The sequence below is a fragment of the Pogona vitticeps genome, chromosome 1 (genome assembly GCF_051106095.1).
Source record: "Pogona vitticeps strain Pit_001003342236 chromosome 1, PviZW2.1, whole genome shotgun sequence".
Classification (NCBI taxonomy): Eukaryota; Metazoa; Chordata; class Lepidosauria; order Squamata; family Agamidae; genus Pogona; species Pogona vitticeps.
Window position 1 is genome coordinate 76,593,923 of NC_135783.1, and position 23,240 is coordinate 76,617,162.

General features: G+C 40.1%; 1 protein-coding gene across 4 annotated transcripts in view; it reads right to left on the minus strand.

The window, feature by feature from the left end:
* The window catches only part of GRM1 (glutamate metabotropic receptor 1), a 247,624-nt gene that overhangs the window by 194,693 nt on the left and 29,691 nt on the right, over window positions 1–23,240 (minus strand). The window lies entirely within an intron of this gene.

Below are 23,240 nucleotides of genomic sequence, written 5' to 3' on the forward strand. Positions count from 1 at the left end.
CAGTCAATAACACAGGAAGAATCCACAAAAAGGCGCAGCTAGAAGTCAAAGAAATGGACGCTACCAATTGAAACTGGCTTTGCTGAAAAGTGGAGCCAGTAATGAGAGTGAAAGTTAGCTACAATTGAGCAGAAATAACAACAGACATCAAATTAGCCCTGCAGATAAATGCATTGATACCAGTTGCACGCTGCAATGGATTTTATTCTTTAACAGGACGGAGCCTATCCAAATGACATTTCAGATCATGGATATCAGCTTCAATGGCAACAACAAGCCAGTAATTTTAATAGATCAGAATTCACCTCTTTAGCATTTAGTAGTGGCCTTCTGAGGGAGAGAGAGAGAGAGAGAAACATTTCACTCAGTTTCACATTAGTAAGGGGATAAATGGGAGATGGCACAGGCTTGCATATACTGAGGAGGAGGTACCCTTTATAAAAATGTTTGGGTCAAAGTGTTTCTCCTGCTTGTAGCAAGACCTACCCCTCCCTCTATCCAGTGTGGAGTACAGATTAATAAGTTGCTTTGAAACATAAGATACTTCACAGGTTGTTATGAGGGTAAAATTGGCACAGTGGGAGGGGAAAGAGACTTTTATGCCACCTTGAGCTCATTGGAGGAAAGGCATGATATAACATGAACTAATAAATAGAGAACAAGTTGGTCATCACAAACACTCTTTTCCAACAACACAAGAAGCAACTCTACACATGGACATCACCAGATGGGCAATACTGAAATCAGATTGATTGTGTTCTCTGCAGCCAAAGATGGAGAAGCTTTATACAGTGAGCAAAAACAAGGCCTGGAGCTGATTGTGGCTCTGATTATTAGCTTCTCATAGCAAAATTCAAGCTTAAATTGAAGAAAGTAGGAAAAACCACTGGGCTAGTCAAGTATAATCTAAACCAAATCCCTTAGGAATACACAATGGAAGTGAGGAACAGATTTAAGGAACTAGATTTGGTAGACAGAGTGCCTGAAGAACTATGGATGGAGGCTTGTGACATTGTACAGGAGGCAGCAACAAAAACCATCCCAAAGAAAAAGAAATGCAAGAAAGCAAAGTGGCTGTCCAACAAGGCCTTACAAATAGCAGAGAAGAGAAGGGAAACGAAATGCAAGGGAGATAGGGAAAGTTACAGAAAATTCAATGCAAACCTCCAAAGAATAGCAAGGAGAGACAAGAGGGCCTTTTTCTTATACTATAGAAAAGTTACACCAAACGAACCATTGATGAACTAATAATATGGCTCCTCAAATCATGCCAGTCATGCATGTAGGCATGCATGCGCGCGCTTGCGCGCGCACACACACACACACACACACACACACACACACACACACACACACACACACACACACACACAATTCTCTAGTATTGCCAAACCAAAACAATACCTCAAAGTAAATTAAACAGAAGAACTCCCTCTGAATGAAAAAAAGAGTTACAGTAGGTTTAGCCAAAGATCACAGGAAGCACTGCTTCATTACAGATTAAATGAACTGATATTTCTGTGATCCAGACACTCACCAACAATTTGTGACACAGCATTACAGTTACCTGGGCTTGCTGTCATTCATCAAAGTGGATCTTTTCCTTTTCTTACAAAAAAACAAAACAAAACTCCAAGATATAGGAAAAATCGGGAAAAGATCATTCCTGTCCCCCCATGCATCTTTTCAATGAAATTAATAGACTCAGCCGGTCCCAAGAAATGCACTTTGAGAAGGATAAAATTACTTCTAAGGTGCCTAGCACTGGTGGAAGTCATCTTAGGAGATGGAAGGAAGTGGCAACCACCTTTGCTAGGTGGGTAGAGCTGAGGGCACAGCTGGGGTAAGCAGCATTTGGAATCCATGCTTGCTGAGGAATATTTATTTATTCCATCATTTCTAAATTGTCTTTCATGACATAACTAGCACCTGTGGAAAGGGGTCCAGGTAAGTGGAGCCACAAAACATACAAAACCCAGCTAGCTGGGTAAAACGACAACCCAAACAGCAGTAGTAACACGAACAACACTATTTCCAGCAGCTAGCCAGGACCCAAAACGTGCCCAACAGAATGATTGCTGCCATTCCAGCAACAGCTTGCATCTTGTGTTGCCTTACCTACTGCACACAAAGGTACAGGGGAGTTGGTCAAGGCTCTACACTACTGCTAGAGCCAGTGGAAAGCTCACGGCCAACCCACTGGGAGCTTTCTCCACAGATCATTCCAATTTTTGCACATCAAAAAATGAAATGAAATGAAACAGAACTCAAACTTTTTCCTTGTCTACAGTTGCTTGCCCAGGTATTTCCCTCTGGAGAACTGGAGAAGTATTTGTGTTGTTATGTGCTGTGAAGTTGCTTCCAACCTATAAGCCCTCCCAGTCCTTAAGATCTTTGGAGGAGTCCTTCCTCTGGGTCCTATTTGCCATTGTAGGCATATTTGTTGGAGAAATGAGAGAACACCTGCTGTGCAGCTGCCTCCGGGTTGTGGAATGTTATCCCTTGGGAAGTTAAGTTGGCCAACTCCCTTTTATCCTTCAGCCAACAGATGAAGACCCACCTCTTCTGGCAGGATTTTAATAATCCTGAGTTCCTAGTTGCTGGTTTTTAGCTCAGTATGTTTGTTTTGGGGATTCCAAATATGGTGTAGTGGACTGAGTGACATAGTAGGACTTTGGAGAACAGGGATCAAATCCCCACTCAGTCATGAAAACACTGGAGGAGTGTACCTGTTAAAACCTCTCCTTAAATATCTCACTTACCTTGGAAACCCTAGTAGGGTTGCTATAAATTGGTTCTGACTTGACAGCACGGAACACACACACACATTTGTTCTTATAGTTTTAAATGTTTTCAATCATTCAGTGTATTTTAATAACTATTATTGTTGAGACATTTTAATGTGTAATTTATTGTGCTTTTAATTTTACTTGTTTAAACACTGTGAGCCACCTCGCGTCCCCTCACTGGGAGAAAGGCAGCCTATAAATGAGTCAAATATATAAATCAATTATGGTGAACCTAATAAGGGTTTTGAGGTATGAGACTCCAGCTGGAACCAGGCAACTATCGTTAATGGAAGAGCTCCAAAATGATAGCATTCCTTACCAAACAGCCCTGGCAAGCATCTTCTCACCTTAACCTAATGGTTGCACCTGCAAGCTTTTGCTATCCTTATGTTTCCTTCATCTTGATAGCCAGACAAACTGTACCAAGGCAAAACTGTTTCCCACCATCAATGTCTGCAGCCTATAAGTATCAAGAGAATAAGTAATAGGTACTAGCAATTTTTCCATAATGAATAGTGTTTGGTCACAGTGAATATGTTTGCACCAATTCCTCTATTTGCTAGCACTCAGTAAATGTTTTACTATCCTGGTTTAAGAGACATTGGTTTTGTATGAATTTGACAAGACAGAGTGTCCTTTTTTTGGCTTTAAAAAATTGAGTTCATTTTGTCAGATTGCAATATTACAATTTTTAAGACATTAATTAGACAGAACAAAGAGTGTATTAGAATCTACCAATAGTTTAGTGAAATGTACTGAGAATCCATCAGAGCCATAAGAGTTTTCAGCTTCTTATTGCATTTTATCTGGGCAGATGTTTTCTTGTTCCTATTCTTATTCTTAAAATCTATAAAAGAAACTACAGCCAGGTTGATTGGCCGATACACTTTTTAAAAAACAAAAATCTGCACATTCCTTAACAGATTCTTGAAAACTCTGGTGTGGAAAATACTTGCAATATTTAGGATTGCAAGATCTCCATGTGTCTAATTGTAAAAGGCCCATCCCCTTTAAAAATGCACAACTCTTTGATAGAGGATTAACTGTCAGTCAATCAATTAAAGGATTAGCCAGTCTCTTAAAATTATCCCCTGTAATTATTTCTCCTTCAGCAAATTCTAAAATTATATTAAATAAGGTGGGTAAAAAACCAGAACCATAAAAAGACATTATTGCTGAGTTGGGATAGGGGTTCTTTTCACCATTGTCTCTCTGAATTCCATCACTCAATAATATCACTTAGCATGCTAGTGAATTGAAGGATAACGGAAAGTTATGTCAAGACAAAATGTAGGCTTGTTTGTAAATCAAAAGGACCTTGAAACTAGAAGGATGATGGAAGGCTGTGAAGGAAGGTGGCATACCTCCACTTCATCATCTTAATAAATTACTGCCCTACATTTACCAGACTGAAAACAGTAGCAGGAGAAACAAAGTATGCAAATACTTTTTGGACAAACATTATGGAATGCATTAACATCCAAGACAAAAAATAGGAACAAAAATATTTACTGATTGCATGAAGTGTTGGACTCCAGTGCATCTCTATTGAATGTGTTAATTTCAGGAAATTAATATTTCCACTGTATGAAGAGAATTAAATAAATAGCAATGTCCTGGAGTACATCGTATGGGGTTAGAACTACTGTGACAGAATAATTCTATGCTGATCTAATGCTTACCCTTATCAATTAATGAATGACTGCTATGTTGGTGCAACTTTATTTTGACTACTATTATCATTGTTAGTGGTGTTGAAAATGATAATGATGATTCATATAGTGTCATCAGTGCCAAAGGATGGGAAGAATATAAACAAAATTCTTGTTCTTTATGAAACCAGCTATCTCTCTGTGTCACAATAATTTTTCAAGGACTTGCTGGGTCCCAGAAGAGTTCTTGCTTCTGGTGTGAGAGGGAGATGAGCCCTCCTCCATCTCCCATGAAAATTCTGCAAACGGTACAAAATGTCTCTGCAAAATTAGTATCATTCCCCTTTGTATTATCACTGTATGAGAGTGCAGTACAGTAGAGCAAACCAACATTTTACAAGGCAGTTCTAAAAATGGGGGCAGGCGAAACAAAAAAAAAATATGACTATGAAACTGGACTTTGGATCAATACCAAGTTTGGCACCTATGTAGCAGGCAGTCTGCTCTTGCTCTGTGCCAATACTTGGGAAAGTTTGAGCAGAGTTTTTGAGTTATGATTTATTAAAAGTAAAACTGACCCCAGGTGCAGAAACAAATGTCCTTAAATGTACCAAGATTTAAAACAGATCATATAAATTGAAAAGATCAGTCTTGCTCATTTTGAAAGAAAATGGTTTGCCCTACCCACTTTTTTTAAAAAGGTGGAAGTTATCCAGGCTGCAGGGACTGAAATACAAAAATTTAAAAAGGCCTTTCAAAAGAATAAAACAGTGACTTTGTTATAAACTGAGCACAGTAAAGCAGACTTATCAGCAAGAGCATTTTCAAGTAGATACATTGTTGCAGTTTCATGGACTGGGAAGGAAGATGTTTGGAAAGCAAGAAAAGGTCACAGAAACAGTGCAAAGACTGGTTTTTTAAGAGTCCAAAAAAACCTGGGATTGTTTTAAAGAAAGTAGTGGAATGAGAGTCTTCCATAAAGGAGTATTTTACCATGTATTTTCAAAATTGTAGCATACAGTTTTGTAAGAATTTTTGTATTTCTTCATTACAAAATTACAGAGCAGTTGTGCTTGCCTCAGCCATGAGGGCATTCAGTAAACATTCTGTCAGGATTTCTGAGATCAGACCCCTGGCACAAGTCTTCAAAGGGGAAATCAGCTTCAGGTCTGGGGCAATCTGAACTTTTTACCCTGTCAGACAGGACCTAATTGGCTGGCTGTGAGGAGAACTTTTTACTGCTTTCTGGCCCACAGACATTGATGCTGGGAAAAGGATACTGTGTCTGGTTCTAAAAATATTTAGAAATATGTTTAAAAACAATGGAGAACAAATCTTCAGGAACTCAGCTGTTTTAGTTGTTAAATTTCTATTTGTTTTCGCTTTGTGGCTGGGGATGGTCTTACTCAATGTAAGATTTGGTGCTTATATCCTGTCATAGTTTCAACCATTCCACCCATCTTGTCACTATACAATTATCCAATAATTAAGAAAAGAACTCCAAAATGTTATGTGCCATCAAGTCATTTCTGATTGTGGTGATCTTATAAGTTAATGACCTCCAAAATGTCATTAGCAGTTCTGCTTGGATCTTGTAAAGTAGCATCTCAAGTTAGGTTGTTCTCTCTTCTTGATCAGGTCTTGCTAACTAACATTGTGGATTCCTTTATTGAGACAATCTGTTTCATATTAGGTCTTCCTCTCTTCCTATTGCCCCCCTTTTTCCAGCAATATTGTCTTTTCTGGGTGCTTCTGCATTTTAATTCAAGCTTGTCAAAATATAACTATGACTATTGTTTTGTGTTTGGGTGAGAAACAGTTAACTGATGAAAAAAGGAGTCAACTTCTACAGTTTCCCCCTGCTTGATGTCTCTTTGCTAACGGTAGTGAGCACAGGTGGTTCCCAATCTTGGGTCCACAGATGTTCTTGAATTAAAACTCTGGGAGTTTTAATTCTGGGAGCTGCAGTCTAGGAACATCTGGGGACTCAGTTGGTAACAACTGCTATAGACCATCTTGACTGCTAACATGAGTGTTGGCAACATTCAAGCTACTCTTTACTATGTGGAGTCTGGCATACTGTTTCATCCTGGCAACACAGGCATGGTATTATACAGCAGTATTGGGCCACTCTCTGGCATCTTGAATTGTGGATACAGAAACACAATGTAACTATCTCCATTCATATACTGGAGGGTTATTTAAAGAAGTGAATTTACAAGCAGACAAATAGATCTACCACCAGTGATGAATGACTGCCCTAAACGGACTACATCTTCCTTTAGCCAGCAATGTTCTTCATGTGGCCTTAGCGGATTCTGTCTCTGCTTAGGGTATAAACTTAATTTAATTTCCCACATTTCTGATAAGGGGATTGCCATGTTTCTTGACAATTCTGTTCCTGGCCAAACAGAAGCTATATGTTTCCATATGAGGCTGTGGCAAAAACACTAAGTGACTGGCAGCCCTTACTCTAAAAAGAAAGGTAATAGAATCAAAATTTCTTGAGGTGAAACCTGTTACCTCAGCTGATGATAGAAGATTACATCTATTCAGGATCTTCACTTTAAACTGTAAGAGTCTGGCTTTAAAATAAGGCCAAGAGCTTTAGGAGACTTTTCTGTTTCTCCTTCCTCACAAACTCCATATTGCTCAACCTGTAGGACTCAAAAGCTAGCCTATTTTTTGAGATATTAGTGGTCTAATAAAGGTATCATCCAACTTCGTTTATTCAAATTTCCTTTTGCAAAGCAAAGAACACACTTGAAGCAAACAGAGACAGATATGCTGATTAATAGAAAGATGCAAACACACTGTCTGATGCTTCTAATTGTTAAGTGTCTGGGTAACAAGGCTTCAGCTATCCTAACTGTGCACAATTAGGACCTGCAGCAAGATTTCAGCATCTTGCAGGTGAGGAAGTCATTGTTTTCCAATACCACTGGTCTGATAATGTGAAGACTCATTATAAGCAATTAAAATATCACACACGTCTCAATTAGATTAGAAAACTCAGCATAGAAGCATATTTCTTAAGAACCTGCTTATAGAGAAGAAGTAACTCTATCTTGGGCCCTGTAGTGTTATTACATACTTGGTTGTCAAGAACATTCCTAAAGAGAAGCAATTTCTCTCTCTGTATTGTTGCTTTCTGCAGATGGGGAGTAATGTGTCTGAAGAGAAGGGTCCTGCTTGCGGTAGGCTGAACACGTGTGAGAATCTAGAAAAATAATGGTTCTTGCTCACATGGAGTGCTTGCATGTGAGCAGAAGTCTTTGCTCTTCAGACTTGTCATTTTCCATGTGGATAAAAGGGCAATGGAGAGGGGAAAGAATAATCACTCACCTCTAAGTGTGCAGCCGAAAAATAGGTATCAAGTGAAGAGGGATTCTTTTTTGTGTATATTTTGAAATCATTACCATTTTACAGTTGCTCTCATCTATATCTATCTATCTATCTATCTATCTATCTATCTATCTATCTATCTATCTATCTATCTATCTATCTATCTATCTATCTATCTATCTATCTATCTATCTATCTATCTATCTATCTATCTATCTATCTATCTATCTATCTATCTATCTATCTATCTATATCTATCTATCTATCTATCTATCTATCTATCTATCTATCTATCTATCTATCTATCTATCTATCTATCTATCTATCTATCTATCTATCTATCTATCTATCTATCTATATCGATTGTCTGTCTGTCTGTCTGCCTTCAAAATAGTAGCTTACAGAGAGAAAACTGAGAACTTTAAAAGCTAACTTAACATAGTTAACATAGTTTTCCTTCCTCATCTATGACAGAACCAGTAACTGTAATGTATGGACGAAGGCAGTTACAGAAGCCTCTCACTGCTGTCAACTCTATTTGTACAGTTAACTGAAAGAGACTCCTGCCTTCAGTTACTTGATATTCATTTGGAGCAATGGCCACATCCAGTTGAGTTGTCAAAATCTGAGTAATTTGCTTATTTCTGAAAAAAGGAAGGTATTGTCTTACCAGTATTTTTACTCTCGCATTAGAAGGGGCTATGGTCATTTTGACCTGCTGCTGAAAGCAGAAGAATACACTCTCTACCCTATTCCTTTACCTCAGCCGAGGTAAGATGGATCACAGTGTGCCTTAAGTAGTATGCAAGAACACTCTGCAAGAGACCTGCACAGCAAGCAGGCCAGAACCGACAGTGTGCAAATGAATGAATCAATATCAACTTCATTCCAGACTTTATAAAGAAAAAGTGCAGGGATGAGACATCTGGAAATGCTGACGAAGGTGAGAGAAAGGACAAAGGGCAACAACAGAGGAAGCATGCTGATGAATGTGGGAGCAACCTGAACAGACATAAATTAATAGGGCTTTGTTACCGTTTTCTCTCAAAAATTGTCAATGAGCTCACTAATCAAATCTCAGACCTTATTAACTTATCTTGTTACCAGCAAGCTGCATCATTCACTTTCCAGCAAAAAAACAAAGCAAAGCAAAGGCCTCTCGAGAATACTCATTCAATCTGCACTCTCAAGGTACTGTATGGTTCAAAAGTTGAGAGAGGTTCATTTTATACTGGATGCTTGCCTTGGGTGTTGGAATTCAGATTTTAAGCCAGAAGTGGGAATTGTGTTGTTTACCAGCTGTGTATAATTTATTTAAAATATTTTTACTCTGCTTTTCTCCTTGAAAGGACCCTAGGCAGCTTTGTTGTTGTTTATTTGTTAAGTCATGTCCGACTCTTCGTGATCCCATGGACCAGAGCAGACCAGGCCCTCCTGTCTTCCACTGCCTCCCGGAGTTTGGTCAGATTCATGTCGATAGCTTCAATGACACTGTCCAACCATCTCATCCTCTGTCATCCCCTTCTGCTCTTGCCTCCACATTTTCCCAACATCAGGGTCTTTTCCAGGGAGTCTTCTCTTCTCATGAGATGGCCAAAGTATTGGAACCTCAGCTTCAGGATCTGTCCTTCCAGTGAGCACTCAGGGTTGATTTCAGGGGACTCTCAAGAGTCTCCTCCTTACATCATTAAAAAGACAATATTTAAAAAGCTGAAAACAGTATGTATATAAATATTTAAAAAGAAATAAACAGGTACTATATTAAAAATGATACATAAAATCAATAGTAAAAACACATTTAAAAAGATAGAGCACAACAATCCATTTAAAAACCTTTGGTCTTAATGCCTGGGCAGGTTCATAGAGGGGGATATGGTCCTTGAGATTTCTAGGACTCAAGCCATTTACTTATCAGTGGATGCCATCCTGTCCCTTCAGCGCGGCCTGGAGACTGTATTGGAATGGATGCAGTCGAATGGGTTGAGGCTGTACCCGGACAAGACGGAGGTCTTGAGGGTGGGCAGTCCTTCCATTAGCAGTATAAGTAACTCCCTTTCCTTTGGGGGGATGACCCTTGTCGCAAAGAGTGAGGTCCGCAGCTTGGGGGTACATCTGGACCCGGTGCTTACCATGGAAACCCAGGTGGTGTTCGTGGTCCGCTCTGCCTATTTTCATCTATGGCAGATTGCCCAGCTGCGACCCTATCTTGATGGGAGGGCCCTCACTACTCTAGTCCACGCACTCGTAATCTCGAGATTAGATCATTGTAATGCACTCTACGTGGGGCTACCTTTGAGGCTGACGTGGAAACTTCAGATGCTCCAGAATGCAGCAGCCAGGCTTCTTAGTGGGGTGAGAAAACACCAACATATCTCCCCTACTCTGGCTGCTCTGCACTGGTTGCCCGTCCGTTTCCGCATTGACTTCAAAGTGTTAATGATTACATATAAAGCCCTAAATGGTTTGGGACTTTAATATCTGGCAGATCGTCTTCCCCCACCCAGATCTACCCAAATCACCTGACATAGCCAGCAGGGACGGCTGAGGGATCTGACGCCGAGGGAGGCCCAGAAGGAAAAAACAAGAAACCGGGCCTTCTCGGCAGTGGCCCCTCGGCTGTGGAACACCCTTCCTACCGAAATTCGGCTGGCACCCTCACTGGGAATTTTCAAAAGCCAGTTGAAAACTTGGCTATTCAAGCAGTCCTTCCCTTCATTCAGTTAAGTGACACTTATTTCTTATTTTTTTCTTTTGATTTATGCCATCTTGGAACTGTTTACTTTAAATTAATTGTTAAAACTAAAAACTTACAATTTATATTTTATATTGCTTTGTTTATCTATGTAAAACTCTATATTTTAAATTGTTTTTATTGTACATGTTGTGAGCTGCCCAGAGTAGACTATGTCTAGAGGGGCGGCAAATAAATAAATAAATAAATAAATAAATAAATAAATAAATAAATAAATAAATAAATAAATAAATAAATAAATAAATAAATAAATAAATAAATAAATGTAAGGCTTTATAGGTTAAAGCCAGCACTTTGAATTGTGCCGAGAAATGGATTGGCAGCCAGTGGCACTGCTGTAATAAGGGGTTTGTGTGTTCCCCATAACCAACCCCAGTTAAAAATCTGGCTGAGGCATTCTGGACCCTCTGGAGTTTCCAAACACTTTCCAAAGGCAGCCACACATACAGCACGATACAGTAATTCAGCTGAGGTGCAACTTGGGCAGGTGTCATTGTAGCCAGATCAGACCTCTCAAGAAATGGTGCGTCTGGCACACACGTTTTAACTGTGCAAAGGCAGTTGCTGGCCACTGCTGAAACCTGGGCATGCAGGCTCAGAGATGAATCCAGAAACATTCCGAAGCTACGCATTTGTGTTTTCGGAGGGAGTGTAACCCCATCCAGCACAGGGGTTATAAATAATTGCCAACTCTTTAGCACAGCCAGCAGTGTTTGGCCAGTGTTCATTCTATACACAAATAGCCAACTGTGGCCTCCAGAAGACCCAAAGGGGCATAAATAACATATTTTAGGTCTCAAACAGCCTTTCTTTCAACTGCCTTTCCATGACTTCCAGTTTTGGTGAAAGGGGTAGTCTGATGGGTTCTCCCATTCAGAGCCCTGAAATCGGGTTCTAGAGCCTGCCCCCCCCCCAAATAGGCCAGCCCAGCATGATGCAACAATTTAAAAGCAATGGTAGTGAGTATACCCATAAGGTTCCAGCCAATACAGGCCTACACTCCTGCAACATAACAATCACAAATATGCAGAATATTATCAAGAAAGGTAATGCCACAGAGAAGACAGAGCCAAATAAATTGGTGAAGTGGGAAATTAAGAGGAAGGAAAAGATGCACAGACATTAAAGGGCCCATTAAATAACACATTTGAGTCTGTCACACCAATGTTCCTTTTGTCTGCCGGCTCTCTTTAAGAATTAATGGAGAACTGGTCTGGTTCCAGAAGGCCAAATGAAAGCAAAGACATAAATACCTATTTTTAAAAAAGGAAGGGACCACAGGGAATTATAGACAAGTTAGCCTGATTACCTCAAAGATGATAGAGCAAATAATAAAAGAGCTAATTTGCAAGAATCCGGACCAAAAAACCCCCACACACCACATGATTAGTAGCAATCACCAGGGCTTTGTTGAGACCACCTGTTTTCCCCTTTTTTATAAAGTAAAAGCTTTAGTAGACAAAGGGAAGACAGTTGATAAGTCTTGGGTTCAACAAAAATGTTCACCTCTTCCCATGTGGCTTCTGCTAAATTATAAAAATGGCAAATATCCCCGCATTCTTGTCCTAAAAATCTTCCTCTCTGTGGAATATATGGGGCCTAATTTCCAAATAACAAAAAGTCTTGCATCAGCTCAAAGACTAACTTAAATTCCATGCCACATTGATAAATTCAGTTGTAGTCCATAAAAAGCTTAAGGCAAATTAAAAAAAACATATCTTTTAAAAGTCCAGCATGAAATTTGGTTGCTATTTTTGCAACAAACTAACATGACTACTCCCACCATAGGCTATGAAATATCCAAATAAATATACTTGAGACCATCAGAGCTGATTGGAAAGAGGTACCAAACAGCATCCCAAAGGAATATGTATTTGTAACAATAACAATAACAATAATAATAACAATAACAGTAGTAGTAGTAGTAGTAGTAGTTGTTGTAAGCCACCCAGAGACCTTTGGGTAGTGTGGGCGGCATATAAGTTAAATCAATCAGTCCTTCAATCAGTCAATAATGTCTTGGATGCTGGATAAAAATAAAAATGGAATTCAAGATAAAGGTAAAGGTAAAGGTTCCCCTTGACAATTTTTTTGTCCAGTCGTGTTCAACTCTAGGGTGCGGTGCTCATCCCCATTTCCAAGCCATAGAGCCAGTGTTTTGTCCGAAGACAATCTTCCGTGGTCACATGGCCAGTGCGACTTAGACACGGAACGCTGTTACCTTCCCACCAAGATGGTCCCTATTGATCTACTTGCATTTGCATGCTTTCGAACCGCTAGATTGGCGGGAGCTGGGACAAGCAACGGGCGCTCACTCCGTCGCGTGGATTCGATCTTATGACTGCTGGTCTTCTGAACCTGCAGCACAGGCTTCTGCGGTTTAACCCGCAGTGCCACCACTGAATGAATCTATAGTATTAATTTCCTGTGTTTCTCCATGGCCGCTGGAGAAGGAGGGAAAGAAAGATCCTGGGCAACTTGTGGTCTGAGCAGAGGAGTACCTCATTCCCATATTTTGGGGTAAGGCCCCTGCTATGTCTGGAAGCAACTTCAGATGAGCCACAGCAGGAGAGCATTTTTCTGTAAGATATTCAGATAAAAATGCTGCTTTTGTAGCTATGTTCTAGAAGTGTTGTGTAATTTTAATTTTAACCAATTCTTTGCCCTTTTTCTTTCTTTCTTTCTTTCTTTCTTTCTTTCTTTCTTTCTTTCTTTCTTTCTTTCTTTCTTTCTTTCTTTCTTTCTTTCTTTCTTTCTTTCTTTCTTTCACTTATATCCTGCATATCCAGTAGCGAACAATCCACTGCTCTGGTCAGTTACCAAGAAAATAACATAAAGACACAAACAAAATTGAAATAATTAACATAAAAAAGAAGAAATCCACCCTCCAAGTCTATGGAGATAGAAATTTATTTCAACATAACTGGATATGATAACTTAAGACATCATAATTTGCCTACTTAAACAATGGAAAATAAATGTGCCTAGGGAATAGGCAGCATTTGTGATATCTTGAACATCTGGAGCATTCCTCACATTTAAAACATTTTTAACATCCTGGCATTTCTTTCCTGGCTCTGGCTTGCTTTGAATGCTTAGGTGTATTCTTTCTTGGATCTGATCTGGTCCACATTATCAGACAGTAGGTGTGTTAGTGAATATGTGATTTGTTACCACAGTTTTCCTTTTCAAACGGCCGCTCTCAGCTGAAATGAGCCTGCTGCACCAGCTGTGACCTTCTGAAAACCAGGACCACGCTGGAGGATGCAGGAGCTGAGATGTGAGACCCTTCAGCATCAGGCTCCCTTGGCCATTCACTGTTACCGTGAACACAGCTTATTTCTTTCCATTCATTTGGGATGGACTGTGAGTGCTCCAAAAGTTGTTTATACAGTTCAACAAATTCATTCCGTCAAAAGCGCTATCAGATGATCCCTCTAAAAAGCCAGCCAGAAGATCCACTATGCCAAATGTACATGAGTCCCAAGAAACAAATACGTTTTCAAATTCCAATGTGGCACTGCATAAGTTAGCATTGCTGTCAAGCCTCTGGCATGAAATCACATAATGCCTTGTGACAAGATGCAAAAAAACACACAGTGAAGAGATAATGAATCTTTCAGACGCACAGAATGTTTTCAGGCCAAATATCATCTGCCTTCTGTAGCCAGTCCAAACACGAGACAATTAACAAAACAGACATGAACACTAGCACACATGCGGCATCCAAGCACTGGCAGCTTCTCCAGTGGATAATTATGTTACATTTAGCAAAAGTCATAAATGAAGAAAGCAAAGTAATACAAACTATTTTTGTTTGTTTTTGATACATAGATTGTTAAAATATTCCAGGCTGCAGCAGGAAATGGGACCTGCTTAAAGTCTGTTTCTGTTACATCCTCACAATAGACTGCCAAAATGTAAGGAAGGGATTTCTTAGTTCTCTACCAAGGTTTCCCAACGTTGGAGAAAGGCAAACTAAGTCCTGCAACTGAGTCTTCAGTTCTCATAATCACAATGGACTCACTTAATTTACATAATACAGTGGGGTCTTGACTTGAGAACTTAATCCGTATTGGAAGGTAGTTCTCAAGTCAAAAAGTTCTCAGGTCAAATCTGCATTTCCCATAGGAATGCGTTGAAAACCATTTGATCCGTATCTGCTCTTTTCCGTCCATAGAAATTAATGGGAAGCTGCTATTCCTCCTTCAACCAATAGAGGGTGATATTTTGTTTTTTTTTCCTTAGGTCAAGAAAGGTTCAGGGAAGGCAGGGAAAATACAGTCCAGGCAGTACAGTGGACCCTTAACTTACAGAATTAATCCGTATTGGAACGGTGGCTGCAGGTCAAAAAGTCTGTAGGTCAAGTCTCCATTGAGCTACAGTGCATTGAAAACCGATTAATCCTGTAACAGGCCGTTTTTGTTCCATTTTGGTTTTTTTTCTGGTCTGTAAGTCAAATCTCAGTCTGCAAGTCAAATCTAAATTTTGCGGCCAGAGAGGTCTGTAACTCAAAAAGTCTGTAAGTCAAGCCGTCTGTAAGTCTAGGGTCCACTGTATTAGTATCAGAAATTGAAAGATCCACATCCACAGAAAGGAAAAGTACTTGAGACTATCATTTGATTAGAAGAAGTTACACATCATGGACCTATCTGCTCCCACATAGAGATTATTTTCTTGCATGCCTAATTAACTCAGCACAATAATTAACCCATCGTCTTTGCTCTTTACAGCAAGATGGGCTAATCGTCATCTCTGGGATTCATGTCCCTCCAGGTCATTTGGAGGGGGGAATATACAAGTGTCCCCATTTTGCACAAAACAGCATTTTCCACTCATAGAGGCCTCCAGGAACTGTGGCTTTTGTTTCAGTTGGGTTGGAGGATCCTAAAGCCACCTTTGCAAAGGAAAAATGGAACAATGCTGCCATCTGGGAACTTCATATTTTGATTACTTTGTTATTTTCCAGCTGTTTAGACCATTTCCATGCCTAGTATGGCCCACAGCGGGAGTGGGGGGTGGGGTGAAACTATGGTCCAAAGTCCAGCAAGGGCACCCAGTCCTCCTTTAGAGTGAATGTTCCAGAATGCTGCTACTTCAGATAAACCAAGTTTCACTTATGTACGTATAATGTGTAAACTGCCCAGAAAGTGTGTGCACTAATGGGGAGATGGATGGATGGATGGATGGATGGATGGATGGATGGATGGATGGATGGATGGATGGATGGATGGATGGATGGATGGATGGATGGATGGATACTTGTGTATTGTTCAAATTATCACACAAACGCATTTGTGCTGATTACACTAGACATGCTGATTGCACAAGTTATCCTGCTTGCACTTGTGTAACTGCTAGTGGAATATCACTATCTCTTGTACTTTTTCCCACAGAGATCCATAGACACATTCTGTTCCTTAGTCTGTTTTCTATATTTCTGTAGCCATTTCTATCCCAAGTAGCATCTTTGGCAATAGAATCATTTTACGCACTTCTCTGTAGTTTTTATCAATGATTTTGACATATTAATGGCATCTGTGAAAGGTATGTGTAGATAATCATGCCTTGTGTGTGTTTGAAAGCAGGGGTCCCCAACCCCCGGTCTGTGGCCTGGTGCTGGACCTTGGCCATGGCAGGACTGGGCCACGGAGACAGATCTCCTGTCCCCCCTGCAAATACTCCCCCGACGCATGCACATATGGCCTGCCCATCCGCACAGGTGCCACACCCACCCGTAAGCATGCCCCGCCAACCCACAAGTGCACCGTGCCCACCCGCGAGTGTCCCCTGCCCATCCACACATGCGCAAAAGCTCAACCCACCCATCCAACTGGTCCACGGTTCGGGAAATGTCAGGGAGCACTGTTTTAAAGAACCAAACTCTTCTCCCTTGCAAAAATTTCCCAACCCCATTTCTGATAAACATTTTTAGAGTAGCCTGAAGGCCATGATATTGTCACAGTAGGGTGCTGTAACTACCCACGGTTGCCCTGAGTCTTCCAAAGCTGTTCTCATCCATACTTTGATTGATGACTAGTAGTGTTACCATACTGGCCAGGTTTACAGAACACCCCTGCAGAGTCTCCCTCTTGCCTAGATATGTATATGGACATACCACAAACTTTTTAAACTGGAAAATTTGCCAAGGACAAGTATAGGTTAAGAACAGTGGCAGAGAAGAAATAGCTCATAGAGATGAGCCAAGCCTCCAAGGCAAAATAGCAGCAAAATAGCTCTAAATGACTCCCCTCAAAGAAGATAATGAATACTCCAGCCAAGGAGTAACCTCATAGCCCTCTTGTAGATATAGGCCAGGTTAATTTAATTACCTTTTGTTTTTACAGTAAAAGGATTGTCTGGAGGTCTGGGAGGCAAATATGCTGGCATGGTCTTTCCATCTTCGCGAAGGCTTTCACGGCTGGGATCTAATGATTGTTGTGGGTTTTTCAGGCTCTTTGGCCATGTTCTGAAGGTTGTTCTTCCTAACGTTTCACCAGTCTCTGTGGCTGGCATCTTCAGAGGACAGCACTCTGTGCTCTGGTGTAGTTGGCTTTGGGAGTGCAGTATTTTTGGCTGTGGGATAGGTGTTTGTCTTTTTCTGTAGATGGGTGATTAGTGTGTATTGTTGTGGGTGTATTGATGTGCTAAGGAGAAGAGATTATCTGTTCCTGTGGTTGATGGGTGTCATTAGCTGGTCCTTTGTGTGTAGTGATTCTCTGTCCTTGTGGTTGGGTAGAGTTCATTGACCTTTTGCATGCTGTATTTTTGAGAGCTGGGAGCCAAGATTTGTTGAGCTTCACACTTTCCTCTTTTTTGTTGACATTTTGCTGGTGCTTGTGGATTTCAATGGCTTCCCTGTGCAGTCTGACGTAATGATTGCTGGTGTTGTCCAGTATTTCAGTATTTTGGAATAGAATTTCATGTCCAGTTTGTTTCAGGGCATGTTCAGCTACTGCAGATTTTTCCAGTTGTTTTAATGTGCGGTGTTTCTCATGTTCTTTGATTCTGGTGTGGATGCTTCGTTTTGTGGTTCCAATATATACCTGGCAACAACTGAAAGGTATCCAGTATACTCCTGCAGTGGTGAGGGGGTCCCTTCTGTTCTTTGCTGACTGTAACATTTATTGTATTTTTGTGGTGGGCTTGAATACTGTTTGTAGGTTGTGTTTTTTTCAAAAGTTTCCCCATGCAGTCCGTAACCCCATACATTGTAATCTCTTCTCCTTAGCACAATGCACCCACAACAATACACACTAATCACCCATCTACAGAAAAAGACAAAAGCCTATCCCACAGCTAAAAATACTGCACTCCCAAAGCCAACTACACCAGAGCACAGAGTGCTGTCCTCTGAAGATGCCGGCCACAGAGACTGGCGAAACATTAGGAAGAAAAACCTTCAGAACACAGCCAAAGAGCCCGAAAAACCCACAACAACCATTCTTTCCATCTTCTTCTTCTTCTTTAGTAAATGGCTGATTCTCGGTCTATTGTCTCTGGATTAGCAAGGCAGGACACATGATCACTAGTCAGCCTGACAATAAACTATATAAAAGACATAAAGTAGTCATATTAGTTATTCATGTTCCATTCAGGTTCAGGGTTGGGGAGACCCTTCTGAGTAAATGTCCAGGAGGGGGAGAGTGGGAACTCTGAATTTGTAAAAGAGCCTAAATTGTTTGAAACTCAACAAGGAGGGAGTCTTTCACTTTTCTTCAGTTCTTCCTTGTGGGTGGGAGTTTGTTCTGCCTGTCTGAGATGTATCGCTCACTCTTCTGGCTGTTATTTCAGTGGTGTGGTCTGTGTAGCAAATTCAGCAGCTGATTCAGCAGCGATGAAAGTAGTTCAGAGGCCACATGTGGCCCACAGACCATGTGTTGCCCACTCCTTGTGTAGACAATGAAAACAGCAATTTAAATTGGGTTCCATTTGGCAGCCATTTTGGTGTGTATGGACCCAAAGGCTTTTATTTATTGGCTGTCTCTTGAAGTGAAGGAAATTAGGGGAAACAATAGAGAGTAGAAGCTTACTGAGTTTTAGATCAGTTAACTGGATTTTAAGAGAGTTGGAGAATTTTGTTCCTTTGGACTATAACTTCCAGAATCACACAGCCAATGTTTCCTCACCCACGGGTTTCTTAAGTGTTCAGAAAGTACTATCTTAACTGTAACCAAGTTTAGTTTCAGTACCTAGATAAGAAGTGACTAACAAAGTTAGTATTAGAAAGAAGGATATAATTATTTTTGTATTCAGTATTATTGCTATATGAGAGTGACACCAAACTAGGGAAAATCCCAGAAGCTGACTCCTTTTTTCTTTTTTCTTTTTCCATTTCTCACCCAAAGACAAAGCAATTGTCAGGCTGTTTTTCAATAAGTGTGAATGGTAGTGCACACAACAAGACCATTTGGGTCTACAGGATAATGTTGGCGTTATCAAAATCCAGGCAACCCTTTGGTGTGGAAAGCTTGGCATAATTTTTCCTTCTGGCAAAGCGGGCATGATCTTATGCAGTCATATCAAGCAATTTCCTGACAGTTTGAATCAGAGATGCAGAAGTATAATATCCAAAATCCATAAACTGTTTTTTTCCCAAGAACTGAATATAATCCAGTTCCAGCGTTACTCAAACCTGACCTGATTACTCAGTAAACTGGCTGATTCAATACATTGTTGTGTCTATGTTTAGTCTGCTTTTCGTGTTTAAGAAACACTTGTTTCTCTTCCAGAGGAAAAGCAAAATCATGCATGTAGTCGTTACTGTTGGAATGACTCTATTATGGTGTTATCTACAAACCATCTTGTATTCATAGTGTGGGGGGTTATGGTTCAGACATTGCAGGAAAGCTCAAGCTTATGCTCATGCTTGTTGGCACAATTCCCAGCCTGCAATAGGACAGGATAGAATCAGTCACATTCTGCAGATTTTAAAAAAGTGTTTTAAATTCAAGGTCTGTGTGGAAACTAGATTGACTCTTTTTAAAAGCCATAATCTGTTCACAGTCATACACAGAATACCAGCCATCCATTTTTCTGCAAGCCACATCTTATTCACCTTTATTAAACCATTTCCCCCGCCCTGAAAAATAATGGACTTCCTGGGAGTAAGTATGTTTAAATTCAAGCGGGTGAACTGCACAGCAAATGTGAAGAACACACAGACTTGGTATATATTACTGCTGGTACTTTTTGGACTCAGAACTATCCCCTAGATAACCACATTTGCTCATCCTCCTTATTTATTTATTTATTTATTTATTTATTTATTTATTTATTTATTTATTTATGATGCTTTTCACAGAGGCGAGAACTGAACAAAATGGTTTGCATGAAATGTAACTTAACCTGAAGCATCGCTATGAATTGTGCAAGAATTCAAATGACTCACAATGTTTGAGTCACCGTAGAATGGCTTTATTCTTAGAACACGACTGGCCAAATTCTCTTACGCCTGAAGAGAAAATTAAGAATGTCATATGCATCAATACCCTGTTGCTGGAGGGTCTGTTCCTTCATGCCCTCACAAGGTGGTTTATTCTGAGAATGCAGGGTAGCTAGGTGGTTGCCTTATAGGCAAGGTACAGACCTGGGTGATCATGGAAATCCACAAAGATGTGTGAGTACCAAGACCTAGCCTCAGACTGGTGCTCAGTAACAAACATTCGAAGGAAGGTCAGCTTATTTTGGTAAAATCTTCTGTCAGAGGCAAATTGATTTATTTTTTCCCCTTCACAGAGTGTTTTTAAATATTTCCCAACAATTCTCCCCTGTACCTTCCATATGGCACTTAAGTGAGCCATCAGTGCTGGGGTGGGGACCATGTGTCTCACTGTATGTTTTTGGATTGGAGATTCCATTAGCCCTAGACTTCACAGCTAATAAGGAGAGTTGGTGGGAGTTGTGGTTCAGGGACATCTGGACAGCTCTGCATTACCCACCTCCTGCTCTAGCTGGAATTTGAAAATCTTGATTTGTTGGGAAAGTTTTAGAATGAACAGCTCTGAAAAGCAGATTCTCACACAAACATACTATTTCTGGAAGGAAGGAAGGAAGGAAGGAAGGAAGGAAGGAAGGAAGGAAGGAAGGAAGGAAGGAAGGAAGGAAGGAAGGAAGGAAGGAAGGAAGGAAGGAAGGAAGGAAGGAAGTTACAGTTGTGTAGTATAAAACTTTGCTGAGCCCAGTGAAGAATTTGCTGAAACTGTCATGTTCTTAGGTCCTATAAATTCACAAACCTTTATCACCATCATCACCATCTTAGAACTGCAGAGCTATTGATCACTGAGTCCAGCCTCTATCAAAGAGGGAAAGTGGAGAATCGAACTCCCAACCTCTGGATCCATAGAAATATATCTAAACCACTCTTTCATGACTAGGCAAAAGGGGGAGGTAGCCTTATCTTTTCAGGGACAGAGGTTGCCCACCCAGACATGGGAAGTAAATTGTTGCTTCAGGAAGAGAAAAAGAATAGTTATCCTGTCTACTGAACATTTTGAAAAACCAATAGTTCAGAAGAAATGTTAAGTGGGGATGAGTATTTGGTTAAATAAATCTTTGTAGTGGAAAGGCAGAATATAAATGTAATAAAAAATAAAAAATAAAGCAATAATAGTGCTTTTCAGCTTTCCATCTCAGAGGCTGAAAGTAACTAGTCATTTGAACTTAGCTTCTTTCCTCATTAATGAAAGTATAACTATGTTACTTTACCACTGTAACTTCATGAGGGATAACTTTACTTCTTTTGTGCTGTACTTTTGTTACTTGAACTCATAATGTGGATCCAGCAAATCATGGAGTAGTAATACCACATGGTTTAAGTGCTGGCATGTGGTTGCTTCATGCTCTGTCATGTGCATTGAGATGCTGGTGATGTGAGTGAGAGATGAATAGGTTAAATCACACGGCAATGGCTTGTAGCATTAGATTTTTTAAAAAACTTTAAGAGTAATTATTTTAATTAACTATGATAAAGGGTGGTGAGATGGAATTTGAAGGAACCCCCAGTCCAAATCTGGTTTCAGAATCCATCAGAAGTTGGAACATGAGTCTTGAAGTTGCACATCAATAGTTAGCACCCAGAAAATGCATTGAACATGCAAGTCATCTATCTAGTCATGATCATCTCCACTATTGTGGGATGTTATCTATCTGTATTTAAACTATGATAATACAGAAATCCACTTCTTCAGACACATTTTGTCTCTTTAAGATGCCACCTTATGTACTTTGATTTTCTCTCGCTCTCTCTCACACACATCCACCCTAATCTCTTTCGGTTTTTCTTCTTCCATCTTTCTTCTTCTCAATTTCGCCAACATGGCTAGTTATTTTTTTGGACCACCCTTGCCCAGAAACCCCTAGAATGCATGGCCACTGAAACCATACTAGGTCAGCCCAAATTTATGTTGTCACAATGACCAACCTAGTGCCTTGAGGAAGCTCACAAGCTGCATAGGAGTGCAGTAACATCTTCCAGCCCCTGTCCCTCAGAAACTGCTTAATACCTTAGAGGTGGGAGATTGCCTAATAGTGAGGGAAATCATTTGCACCACCATTGACAGAATGGGTTTATAGAATCTAGGGCACTGCAATTTATTTCCTCAAATATTTGCAGGCTATTTTTCATCTAAAAGATTCTGAAAATATTAAGATCAATGTACCATCTCTTTGTCATGTGAGAATAATGAGATCCAAAAGAACAATAAAAGAGCCTTGCTATGTAAAAATAATAAGAGCCCAAAGAAAGGTAAAAGATGAGAGCTGTATTCATCATGAAAGAACAGCCTGAGGATTCCCAAGAAAAGAGAAAACTCAACTTTCCATTGAAAGACAGAAGAAGGCAGTGAATATTGGGATCGGGGAGACTGTTGTACCATGTGTGTCCAAATTGTCATATTATGGGTGTGTTCTGGATCATGCAAAATAAATTCACACAAGACAGGCAAAGTTTGCAAAGTATATAAATTTGTCATGAATACACAGTGGAAGTGAAGAACAGATTTAAGGAACTAGATTTGGTGGACAGAGTGCCTGAAGAACTATGGATGTAACATTGTATAGGAGGCAGCAACAAAAAACATCCCAAAGAAAAGGAAATGCAAGAAAGGAAAGTGGCTGTCCAACAGAGGCCTTACAAATAGAGAAGAGAAGGGAAACCAAATGCAAGGGAGATGGAGAAAGTTACAGAAAATTGAATGCTGACTTCCAAAGAATAGCAAGGAGAGACAGGAGGGCCTTTTTAAATGAACAGTGCAAAGAAATAGAGAAAAATAATAGAAAGGGAAAAACCAGAGATCTGTTCAAGAAAATTGGAGATATTAAAGGAATATTTTGTACAAAGATGGACACGATAAAGGACAGAAATGGTAAGGACCTAACAGAAGCAGAAGACATCAAGAAGAGATGGCAAGAATACATAGAGGAATTATACCAGAAATATCTGGATGTCACATAGATAGTGTGGTTGCCGACCTTGAGCCAGACATCCTGAAGTCAACCAGGCTTTATTTTATTGATTGATTGATTGATTGATTGATTGATTGATTGATTGATTGATTGATTGATTGATTGATTGATTTGATTGATTTGATTTGATTTGATTTGATTTGATTTGATTTGTACCCCACCTATCTGGACTACCAGACCACTCTAGGCGGCTAACATGGCTAACAACAAGGCCAGTAGAGGTGATGGCATTCCACT